The 13,158-nt window shown below is 39.9% G+C and overlaps 1 protein-coding gene across 14 annotated transcripts in view; it reads left to right on the top strand.

Moving 5' to 3' along the window:
* ptprfa (protein tyrosine phosphatase receptor type Fa) overlaps nucleotides 1-13,158 on the top strand; it is a 349,840-nt gene that overhangs the window by 49,781 nt on the left and 286,901 nt on the right. The window contains exon 1 of one of the 14 annotated variants that reach the window (XM_037535010.1): nucleotides 10,033-10,050. The exons of the other annotated variants lie outside the window; for them this stretch is intronic. The gene's annotated coding sequence lies outside the window, so the exon portion shown is untranslated. Of the gene's footprint in view, nucleotides 1-10,032; nucleotides 10,051-13,158 lie in introns of those variants that run through there. 14 annotated transcript variants of the gene reach the window in all.

Raw genomic sequence — 13,158 nt, 5'->3', positions numbered from 1 at the left:
AATCCATGCAAATTAAGTCAGTAAAGATTATCTTTAATTGCCAGGGCCTGATACATATTATATCAGTGGAGAGGCCATGTATGCATATTGAATGTCTAATTCCATTTATCTGAGGAGTGAATGGTGAATTGATGAGAGCACAAAATGTGTTTCCTGCTTCAACGAGATCAAAATCTTGCTTCGGACAAACCCTCACGGCCGCCGCGCCTGTAATGAAGCCTCTAAACGTCTGCGAAAATGAAACTTTATCTCCTGGCTTTTCTCGCCACGGAGACAAAAATAATCAAAGTTTTCTGAGTGCGGATAATTGAGGGCAGCCCTTGAAAGACAATAGTAAAGATGGAAGTGTCCTGGTTAATTGTGTGTGTGGGGTGCGTGCGCGTCGTGTTCCGACTCTAAAGCAGCGATTCCTGCCGGGCTGGAGGGAGATGGCTATGGTAACCAGGACAAGATGCCACACCAATTAATCACATCACAGTTACACACATACTCCAGGCCATGTAGAGGCAGTAATAAATAGCTTTGTGCGGGGAGAGATTTTTTTTTTCTTAAATATGCTGTATAATTGAAACATGGCTGTGCTGCTATATTGTTTGCTCTGAATTGTGGGTGGTCAAGGAAACAGATGAAATATCAGTGGGAATGTTGTGGTTTCTACCCTGAAAACACTACGGAAGAGCCAGTGAAATGATATTTTGTGAAAAAGTCCACTAAATCATGCAAGACAAGTTTGTTGTTAAAATGGGCCAAAGTACATTGCATAGCTAAAAAACGTGACTACATCCACATGGGTAGCTACATATATAGATAATACCTATCTGACATTATTACATACTTTATCACATATATATCCCTAAGTGCATTCGTACGTGTGCATATGTTTGTACTGTCTTGCTAGTCTTTTAGGCTTTTAGGACTGAGAAAGATATGCTCACAGCACACTGGCTGCTTAAACCTATTTGTTTTGTGAAAGCATTTAAAAACATTTTTGTCCTATTTAAATTTTATTTTTGGAAATAAATTCATACAAAGCCATTTGTGAGAAATTTGGTCAATTTGTATGGGTAACGTATCTGTGTAATTTCCCCAAATTACCTCAATATCATAGCCTAGACATCCACTTTATTGTTAACCATTAAACGGATCTAAACAAACAAACAACAGAAATGAACTTCCAGTTGATACCAGAAAGAAGAGCAATAGGCTAGTAAAGTGGGCTCATTTAAATGCTGCCCAAAGAGACAGAAATGGCACCGCACCATGAGGAGTTACTTCAGAGATCTTCATATTCCTTATATTAATGTATGTACTGTTTTTGGTAAGTAGTCCTGGTTTCAGTAGCCTCAGTCTCTTCTCTTTTCTTGTTATTTGTAAGATTAGCTTATCCAGCATGCTACCAGTCAGTAATCACGCAAATTATAACCCATCCCCAGATCACATAACTTTACTGGAGAAGGACAAAGTGTTCTTAACTTCTTTGCATGATCATGTAATGAGGTTTTATTCTCATTTGATTGTTTTGTATTCATTTTGGACCATTTGTGTTGATTCATCATGAAAGTCTTTAGATGAGAAAGAATCATGAAGACTGGTTAATCAGGGGTGTCTATACTTATGACGGGTGCTGGATGAGTGTTGACATACTTCTCTTCATCCATCTGTCTGTCTGTCTGTGAGAAATGGAGATAGTGAGAAACAGAGAGGGAATCCAAAGAGACATTTGACCTTTCAGCTGAAGTGGTGTGTACACTTGAGCAGTTGTGTATGTGTCTCTTGTTGGTTCAGACTGAGGGGAAAAAGGGAATTACCGCAGTTTGACCTCCGTCCATCTCTCTACTGACCTGTCACCTTCCATAAAACATATGAAAAATCCTTCTACACACTCAGCAGACATCACACTGAAAAATAGATGAAGCTCTCGACACAGAGGCACCCTGAAGCTTTGAGTTTTCACTGCCAGACTAAGCTTTAGGTCAATGGGCCTTTAGCCCGGTCAGTGATGCTGTCTGGATCATGATTGGAAGTTGACTGAAAGCTTTAAAGACCTTTTCATTCAGACACTTCGTCACTCATATAAGCCTCTACTTTTTAGTCAGTCTAGGAAAAATACAGAAAATATTAGTGACTAAAACTTACATGTTGTGTCTCAATTACCCCAGTCCCTGTTTAGTGTTGAGTTTTGGCTGAGCTGAGTGAGATCTCATATTTATTTTGTAGTATTTGTAGTTATTTTGCAGTAAACGCATGAGCTCATTCAGACATTTTTAAGAACTAATTACAGAATTGTTTAGAGCAATATTAAAGCACAACTGACATGTGACCTAATAAAAATTTTTGGCTTTGTTAGATCACATTCTCTACATGCAACATCAGCATTTTGACAGCTTTAAAGGTTTAACTTCTCAAAACATTCAGGTTTTGGATGATGTCAGTTTATGGCATTATTCTACAAAAGTGCACAAAGGGTTAAGGTAGTCTTAACAAACAATCAAAATAACAAAGAATTGGGCCTAACATAGCCAAAAGCAGTGTGTCAAAATGTGCCTTGATTGGCTCTTACACCCATCTGTCAGACTAAGACATCCTTATTAATTACGGTCATGCCAAGCTCCACAGTGACTGGATTTGGACACTTTAACCATTTAATCATTGGTAAGTTCTAAAGATGTTCTTTAGGTCACATCATAAAAATGTTCAATAAAAATATCTGTTTTAGAGAAAAAAGCTACCAGCACATCATGATACTGACGATAGGCTATTTATGTTCCACCCAGAATGATGTACTGTAATGTACTGTAAAGCACAGAGATGGAAAGATCAAAGTCTGGGGCTGTTTTTCTTGCAGCAGTGTTGTTGTCCGGTTGTTGTCTGAAGTTTCCAGGGTGGTAGATCTCCAGAGCCAGGATTGAGCACCCCTGCTGTAGGCTTCTCTTAATGCTCAGTTTTTGTTACCGTTCTGGTAGGCCTTGAGCAATGGTCAGTTTCTGACCACACAGTCGTTCTTGGCTGGATATTTTTGGGTTTTTCGAGCCAGCAGTGAAACTGATGTGTTTAAAAACCCCATCAGCCATGCTGTCTGATACTCCTGTACCAGCATCACCTGAATTACATGACCACCATCTTGGTAATGTCACTGCTGTGCTGAGAATGATCCGTCACCCAAATGATATCTGATTAGCAGTGGTCCTGTGACCAGTGATGAATGGTGTAGAGGAGGACTAATAAATTGTGCAGCATCAGATGGACTACAGCAAGTGTTCTCCTGTATAGTGGGCCAATGAGGGAGATGGAGCTCATAAATTAGCCAGCTAGTGGAAGTACAAAGCAGTGGTTTCTAAAAAAGTGGACCCTGAGTGTACTCCACAGTGCAGGTCAGTTTATTTATACCTTAGTGTTTCTGCCTCATGCTCTTAGGGAGTTTCTCCTTTTGAGACCAAGTTCCTGTTTGTGCCTCCCTTGGCAATGCTCATTAGAGGACTTGATCAGCATTTCTCCACAAACTGCTCTGGGACAATATCTGTTGGGAAAAGCGTTATACTGATATAATAAAACTACATTTAATTGCGAATCCAGTTTAAGGTCAGATCCCCAACATGGTACAGCCATGCCATATGTCTGTTAATTAAAATGAAAAACATACATTATAAATGTACTGTGAACATCGTACTAATAGGGCCAGTGTGTTCTGCTATCCAGCAGTTTGGACAGAAACATGGCTGTTGACATAAGCAGATGAGCTCCTCACTGTAGGTGGGCTGAAAGTACTTCATCTTCAGAGCAGCTCTGCTTTCAGCCCAGATCCTGCATGCACAAACCTGCTTCTAGCCACACACTTGCTCACAGGAGCCACTGGAGGACAGAGGATGAGGGGATGAGGGTCTATTGATGGGACACTCACCATGGTGGTGCTGAGGACTGTTGTTTTTATGATCCGGCTAAAAGGACACGACTAAAACAACAGGCCCGCTTGTGTAAGGAGCCCACCACTGGAGCGTGAGTCAGTGGGATGGTATTACAGGCTGGATGTGACTTGAAACAAGGTAAGAAAATGGTTTCTGGAACAGAGGACTCATAATACATCTGTACTCATGACACACAAAGGCTTTAGGGAAGGGGGAATGAGTGTTGAGTTTCAAACAGAAGACATTGTGTTCTATTGAATCAAATGACCGCAGAGGTGCGATGAGACAAGATTTGGTAATGTTGGTAATGTCTTTTTTATATGGCGAGTAACAGTCGAAGCAATGTGCACACACACTAAGCCTGTCATATTCATGAATTTTAGCTGACAGTTAATTGCCATAAGAATGATTGTGATTCACAATTTAATTCTCTTTTTGTTCGATGTATGCAGCTATTGCAGCAAAAGTCTGGTGTGGAGATGAGGAGATCTGAATTAGACCGGTGGTGTTCAACCTCCTGGAACTACAAGGGGACAATGAGTGTTAGTGATTTTATTTATTTATTTATTTATTTATTTTTTGCTGCAAATGCTTGACTTTTGACCAAATACAGATTTAAAAATGAGAAGTGGGAAAACCAAGCATGACCTAAAATATAGCAGTAGCTAGCACTAGGCTAGGCTTCATATGTGTGGGAACTGAAAACAAGTAATGGTTCATATTCATTATTGCCAAATGAAGCTTTGAAACCTATTGAATTGACCAGACCTCTATATGAAATTTTCCTCTGGTCAGCCTGACACCCAGCGCTCGCGAGCCTTTCAGACTAGTTTAATTTCTTGCTAAAATCTCTGGAGCATCCAGACAAGACTTTTCTTTGCAGCAGGCAGCTGAATGGCACATATAAAGTGGTCAGGCAGGTCCAGAAACAGCTTTATCCTAGAATGGTCAGGTTGCAATTTAATAACTGAAAACTTGTTCTAAAGAGTTGAGGTTCTGGCAGCCCGAGGGACTCTTTCAGTAGCGATGTTGTTTATGAGCTTTGGAAATGTTCTACAGCAGCAACTCAACAAGGACAAGGCTCCTTTATGTCCAGATACAACCGATCGGCGCTAGCCTATTTTCCCACCAAATTATTCTCTTTATTCAGTTTGTTTGCATTTTAGAGGATCGGGTCAGTTAAATCTTCTTGCTTTTGTGGCTTGTTTGGTGGGATATGAGTTGGGAACTCCTGAAAAAGACCAGAACAGAAAACGACTGTATTAAAATCTGAAGCGAAACCAACATTTTTACATCAAAGATGCCCTTTCCTCTGTTCTGCTTACAGCCTCTAAATAAAGGTGTTCAAACACTGAAAGCAGGGAAGCAAAATGCTCTTGGATAAATGCATTAAATGTCAGCAGGTGTTGCAGATCGTGTTAGTTTTTTATTCATCTTTGTGCCTGATGGAATTTTTCTTCCTAAACTCTACATGTGAGTTGCAGATGTGGCTGCATGTGCCTCATAAGGACATACGTCTGGTGCTGCTGGAGACTAATAACCAACTGGTTAGAATCGAATTGAATCCAGGGGCGTCCTGCTGGAGCTTTCTCTGACCACAGCAGGAAAGCTATCAGGATCTCATACAGGCATTATATCAGATAGCAGGGCCACACATAAGAAGATGCAACAGTAAGGACAAAGTATGGTTATAGCATTTTCAGACAAACAGCCAACAGCGTGTTTTCAAATTTACTGGCATCAAACAAATTTATGAGTCATTATTGTCATTTAGCACTACTTTAAATGTAATTCTGCAATTATATAACTAACTACATAGTTAGCTACGCAATGAATGTATCGCCTAAAAAAGTTTGGATAGTATGTGAAATGCTAAAAAAACAGAAAGAATTGATTAGTTAAGTCTGATCAGTGTTAAAATTAAGAATGGCACAAAAGACAACAATCTGTGTTACTTAATGGACTTTGATGTCTAAAAATATTTCAAACAAGTTGGAACAGGAGCTTGTTTACCACTAATGTTACATCAGCTTTCCTTTTACAGTGCGTAATAATCATTTGGGGACCGAATACACAGTTTTGATTCAGTTTTGAAGAAATATTTTTTGCCGTTCTTCAGTTAGACAAGTCTTCAACAGTACAACCTACAAGGCACATGTTGTATTTTGATCTTAAAAAGACACATATTTTCAGTGTGAGATGGTTCTGGACTACAGGCAGGCTTGTTTAGCACCTGCACTGACCAGGTTAGCACATCTAATTACACAGCCATGCTATTGTGGCATGAGTCTGACTATGTGTTGTCATGAAAAAATAAGCATGGATGTCCCTGTAAAAGATGGCGTCAGCACATGTTCTCCCCAAATGTGTCCAGCGTTAATGGTGCTTACCTCCTCATACCATGACACTGGGCACCAGTCCATTTCAGATGAGCTTGAACCCAGAGAAGTCGGCAGTGTTTCTGAACTCTGTTGACAAATGATCTCCACTGTGTATAATACAGTCTTAATTTGTATTTGTGGATGCTGCAATTTCAAAATATTCTCAAAACAATGTGGAGATATCCCTCACAGAAGCATGCCGGTCTTTACTTCAATGCCAGCTGAGGAATCAAAGGTCATGGGCATTCATGGGCATTTGTGGTTTTTGGCCTTGTCCTTTACCTGCAGAGATTTCTCTGGATTTTCAGAATGTTTGATATTATACACCGTACAGGGTGAAATGTCTGAAATCCTTGCAGTCGCTGGCTTAGGAATGTTATTGTTTTACTGTTGTTTTTCCTGATACTGATGCAATGCAAAGTGATGAGCCTTGACCTATACTTAGTCTTGAAGGACTAGACCTTTTCTGGGTGTTCCTTCTGTATTCAAGTTTGATTGCTTTACCTGCTTAAGATCTTTTTTGTAACATGTTGCAGGCATCAATTTCAGAATGAGCACATATTTTTGCAAAAATGAAGCTGATGAGATAAAGTATTATATCTTGTCTTTGTACTGTTTTTGTTCATAGACGGGTCAAAGTAGATTTGAAAATCACTGCTTTCTGTTTTTATTTGGACTTTACCTACAGCCCCAGTTCTTATTGGAATCAGCACTTTCAATGAAATTTCTCAGCTTGTTTCAAATAGCTAATAGAAGCCCTCAAGCCACAATGAAAAAAGTTGGAAAATTATGGCTATATCTGTTGTAAACAAGCATGCTCACATCTTCCCGTAGTGCCACAGTGGTCTCTAATAATAGATCTTCTGGTTTAAAGCCCAGGAAAACGCCCTTCTGATGCTGTGTAGATGATGCTAGAGTGGGAGAGGAACGTCATTAGCGAAATACCAAAGAAAGGCAGAGAGTTAATATTACTAGGAAGTCTTATTGCAGTAGTATAACTGTGGTAACCGTCTTCATATCACGGATTTTGATGGAGAGAATAGATCAGTTGAACAATAGAAACGCCTCATAAGGTGAGTACATACCTTACTGTGGTTTGGCTCCTTTCTTCTCTGGCTGAAAGTGGAAAAAGCTTGTCTTTGGTGTCCATTTTGATTTCTTTCTGTTTTTTTGTAAATGCTAATGCTATTTATTAGTTTATAGTGGATCAGTGGATTATCAGTGGATTACCGCGTGGACACCACAAGGATTCCCAATGGTTGTATGATGCATTAGCATAACGCATGCTGGGTAATGTAGTGAGAGAACATTGATGAATGAAAACCTGAAAATGATATAAGGCCATGAATTCTTTCAAACCGATGAGTCTGAAGGAAACAGAATGCTGTGTAACATAACAAATAACAAATTAAATTCCAGTTTTAGGCTGAAATTGCCCTTTAATCATTTAACCTCAGAAACTCCCAGCTTGTTTGAAGATTATGATCCTTTACTTGTTGTCTGTTCGGTTGTCATGTAGCCTTTATTTCTTTTTTCATAGCAGAACAGAAAGCCAGCTGCTGGCGCATTGCGGAATAGCAGTGGTATGAATCATTAGTGGAAGGCTCTTTTATCTGCTCTCACTGATATTGTTGTGGTGGGCTGTGTTAATCAGAATAGATCTGGTTGTACTGCGGTGATTGATGTGTCTATAAGCATTTGTCAGGAATTTGAACGGACCATGTCTGAGCTCAGTTAGAGCTCTTCTGTTTTCTTGCTTTCAGAGTTACGTACTACTGTCATTGAAAATTCCACCTTAATTATTCACCCTGTTGTAAATCTTTTTCCATCCACAAAGCCAAGACATTTTGAGTCACTATAATTGTGAACATGTAGTTAGTCTGTTTGGCTCTGAGTGGCCTTTACTAAAGGATCCTAGTGGAATAGCAGAAGTGTGAATCATTAGGAGTAAGAGGAAGGCTGTTTCATCTGCTCTGACTGATAACACTGTGTTAGGCTGTGTTGGGCATTCAGAAGATGATAACTAGCTTTTGGTATTCCAGCAATTTAGTGGCTGATTTCTTCCAGGGCTACACAAAATGGACAAAACATCCAGGTAGGTATTCAGATTGTACTGCTACATTTTTTGTAAAACAAACATAAGTAAATCCACTTCAGATCATAGAAATCCCAAATTTCATAGCAATAAAATAAAATGCAATGAAAGTTTATGTGTTTTCTCACACACAGTATATGTCCAAAGTATCCAGACATGAATTACTTCTAATTAGTGAATCCTACTTTGAGGTGCACTGTTTGCTGAAAAAAGCACTCAGTTGTGCACACACAGTATCTATGATCTCAGCAGAAAAGCATTGCTAATAAAATAGGACACTCTGAAGGAGCTGTACATGAACATTTGGTCACCATGCCCAATACCAAACATCAGCTAGAGGGGTACAAAACCCCCCAACATCAGTCGGTGGAGCAGTGGAACTGTGTCTTCTCTGGATGGAGCTCCATTCAGTACCTTTGGGATGGGTTGGACTGGGGTTTGTCTTCCTAATCATCCAACAGTAGTACCTGACCTCACTGATGCTCTTGTGGTTGAATATAATCACAGCAATATTCCAACAACTAGTGAAGCCTTTCCAGAAGAGCAGAGGCTAATACTGCAGCAAAGGGGGAGAAACCCCCCATTAATACCCATGATTTCAGAAGAGATCAGGTGTAACCAGGTGTCTACAGACATTGGGACACACACACACACATTTTCTCCCTCAGGGTCGCAGGTTGGGAGATACAGTGTTTGCTAATTTGTACATCTCCACATTACACATCTTTCCAACTTTGGGATTCAGTATTCACACTTCAGTACATTTTTGTCAACTGGGTTTTAGTCTTATAGCAATGGGTGTCTGATTTATGAGCCAAGAAAAATGAAATGGCTGCCACAGAATAGTGTAGCATTTAAAAAAAGCATGTCACTTTACAAATGAATCAAATATGAAGTTGGAATATTAGCCAACATTTGTCAAAACGTTACCTCATTCAACATCCACAGAAACATATTTGGATCATCTGTGATTGGTTAGACTGCGCTACAGATGGCAAGTGTCGGTGTCAGACCAATATCAGCAGAAAATGCTGGATCGACATCAGAGGGGAAAAAAGAATGGATCAGATCCAATCCTGTAACTAATCAGTCCTGAAATAGCACTTGCTCATAATGTGTGATGTGATGTTGTTTGTTCCTGTGGGGTGGCAGAGAATTTGAGCAGTTTTACCTTGATAGCGTTGTAGATGCTCATCTTAAGCCAAGTGCTTCTTCAAGAATACAACATGGGAGGGAGTGTGTTATCCCAACTGACATTGGGACCGGAGGATCATGCTTTTATACAACAATGCAAAAAAAAAAGGAAAGGAAAAAAGCAAAAAACCCTGAATGTTGTATCAAAAGTACTTTAATATCAGCAATTCCTTGTACCAACAAAGTAGTATAAAGTGGGTTTTGTACTGGACATTCACTGGACTTTTTCTATGCTCGACCTCTCATGAAATAGACGTCCAAAAAGCAGATCAAATCCATATTTTCTCTAAAAAGATGAACTACAATCAAATAAATTACAAAATGTCTGTGGTTAAATTTCGCTGCAAATAATGTTTCAAAACATTATGTCTTCTCAGGGGTGAAGAGAGACAGTTGAATGTCCAACCGAATGTCCAATCCAGAACCAACTTTTCTCCAATGTCATGGATAAAGCCGTGGAAAACTGCTGTACATTCAGGTTCAGCTCAACTTTTTAATACTTTAGTACATTTATAGGCATATTTCTCTATTGTCTTCTGATATCAGTATTACAGTTAATTGTCTTCTGATATCAGTATTACAAAGTACAAATACTGCATTATCGATTAATAAATGATATATCGTGCAGCCCTAATTTTTCCAGCTCTGCTCCTGCCCCGCCTCTGTGAGGAGGAAGTTGGCATTCTGAGTAGAAATTTCAATGCAGCTGATATTGTTTGGAAGTGCTCTCTTGTTTGCTGAGTGTTGAGCTCTCACACATCCTCAGATCAACACTTTCACAAACGAGGGACATGCTCGCTTTTGTCAATTGCAGACACCAGCGGAGGTCAGGCATGCATGGGGCCGAGAGAGATGTGACGTGTGTGTGTGTGTGTGTGTGTGTGTGTGTGTGTGTGTGTGTGTTGGCAGCTGAAGCGACAGCTCCTTAATTATCCCTGCGCGTGCTGGAGAGCGGGTGTGTGTAATTAGAGGAAGGGAAATGTTAATGCATTCTGTGGGAGCTAATGGCACATCCTCTCTCCACACCCTCAACATACACTGATCCAACAAATCATTCTTGTCTGGAGCGTCGCACGGCATGTGTTTCTGTCACACTGATCAAGCTCATATACACACGTTCTCCAGACAAAAAAATGTGCCATATATATATATATATATATATATAGTTTGAATTTGTTCCGAATTTGTTTCTACTTTTTTGCTGAATTTTTTACACAATTTATTCATTGCCAAATCCACTTTTCAGCTTTGTAATATGAGGTGATACGAAACTAGGAGGCTAAAGACTAGCACATGCTAATTCTAAGACACATGAAGCCAGCCACTGCATGTTTTGTAACTGCTGCCAACACGATGTGATTGGACGGCTCAACATGCTTGGTGGAGCACACTAACTGCCAATTCTGTTACATCAGCTAACCGATGCCAGCGTTGGCTAACCTCATGCTGAGATGAAGGGCCATTTCATCCACCCAGAGAGATTATGTTCTCTGAGACTCAGTGGCGAACAGTGACTATTAGAGCGAGGCCTTCAATTCGGGGCATCAATGTCAAAATTCAGGCAAAACATGAAGAAAAAACCCAACACTACAACAAAGCTTACTCCTGCTAACGTCCCCAGGGGCTCCCAGTTTGTTAGTGCTGGCTGCAATTCATTTACAGCCCATTCTAGATTAAACACAGACATTTGAAGCTTGTAAAAGACATTACCTGACACCACACAGAAAACTATTTCTGAGAGGCCAGTGTTTCACTGAACAAAGACAGGTAAACATTTTTAAAACAATGAAACAAGAGTGATACTGTAGTACTTGATCCTGTTGAAAGAAATGAACTGAAAATGAAGATTTCCCAGAAATCATTTTAGTTCCCAGGAATCGTTAAGCCTTCTCTGAAGAGCTAAAAGGACATGAGAATTCCCCGCTGCTTGGAATCCTTGCCAGGATGCCAATCACATTGCTAGGCACTGACCTTGTGATCTTCTGATGATAAGGCCCAGTCTTATACAGTTGCACCAACATCATTGAGTGTAGAGTCTGAAACTAACCACCGCAGTAAATTCTGTCCAAAACTGACCCAAATCAGCCGATGTTCACCCAAAGTAACCTCCATCCCTGATTTGTCAGAATCTCAGCCCTGACAGGCTCAAAAGCTGTGTGTGATCCACGATCCTTAACCTGCCCTGGATCAGGTTAGATGTACAGAATAAGTTGTTATGGATGTAATCCAAGTGTTCCATTGTCGTGAGAACAAAGCATACAAGAAATCCTGCTTCGTTAAACAGATTTCTGCTTATCAACTATTGTTAATATCTTACTAGGTGATGTGTGTGGGTGTATGTGTGAGAGAGAGAGTGTGTGTTATTTGTGTGCTTCTATGTATTCATGTGTGTATTTGGCATATCTATTCTTGATTTCTTTAAGTGGCTGTTTGTGTGGGCTTGCCTATGCAGGCATGTGTTTATCATCACCTATTGTTCTCACTAAGTGAACTGTTTGTGTGTGTGTGTGTGTGTGTGTGTGTGTGTGTGTGTGTGTGTGTGTGTGTGTGTGTGTGTGTGTGTGTTTTCTCCTTTAGTGACTGTGTATTTGTGTGTGTGTGTATATATGTGTGTGTGTGTGTGTGTGTTTATTATCTATTGTTCTCACTTAGTGACTGTGCGTGTATTTGGCTCATCTATTCATGATTTCTCTGAGTGTGTGTGTGTGTGTGTGTGTGTGTGTGTGTGTGTGTGTGTGTGTGTGTGTGTGTGTGAGAGAATATCCTGGGCTCATTTCCTGTGTTAATTTGTCTGTTTAAATTCATCCCCAGTGTGTTAGAGCACCCCGCAGGGATTTTGATGGGGAATAATTCTCTGCATGCTTTTGCCCTCATGCCTGAAATCAGGCAGGTAGAAACTTTTTTCATTCCCCCGTCACTGCAGAGTTGAAATATCTTGCATTTTTCTCCTTCTTTCCCTTAAAGAACCATATACACAGGTTTTCCATCATTGAGGAACAAATTACAATGCAAATATCCCAGCAAGCTTTCAAACAGTTCTTTGACTTGACATAGTTCTATATATAACTTGCCTTTACAACAGAACCACAGAAGATTCCTTTTTAAGGTTAATGTAGCGTTTTCAAGAAATGACATTTTAATTATAGGTTATTTGTTCTTCATTGGGTTATTCTGGGAAGGACTCTTATTGTGAAGGCAGGTTTAGCGCAGGTCAGTCTAGTGCTGATGGTTGAGAAAGTAACTGTTAAGGAAAATTCTTCTTATTTACGGTGTGGCTGTGGCCAACAACAGCTGGTTAATAAAGCACCATGACTTGTGCAAAAGCTGTGTCTCCTTCTGTAGTGATGAATGCTACAGTATGTACTACAGATATGTCAGACAGAGAGCAGACTGAAAAGTGCCGTAGCATTAATTACAACTACTCAACTATCAACTATTACTGTTGTTGGGTAAGTTTTCACTTTCACTATGACATTGTCACTGTAGACATTTACACAGGGGTGATTTAACCTTTTATGTATCCATAAAATGCGACTTCTATATTTTTTTAATGGAGGTCCTACAGTTGAACCATTTTTTTCATCAA

The sequence above is a fragment of the Pygocentrus nattereri genome, chromosome 26 (genome assembly GCF_015220715.1).
Source record: "Pygocentrus nattereri isolate fPygNat1 chromosome 26, fPygNat1.pri, whole genome shotgun sequence".
In the NCBI taxonomy this organism is placed as follows: domain Eukaryota; kingdom Metazoa; phylum Chordata; class Actinopteri; order Characiformes; family Serrasalmidae; genus Pygocentrus; species Pygocentrus nattereri.
Note: the sequence above shows the minus strand (reverse complement) of the source record. Positions and strands in the feature narration are given on the sequence as shown.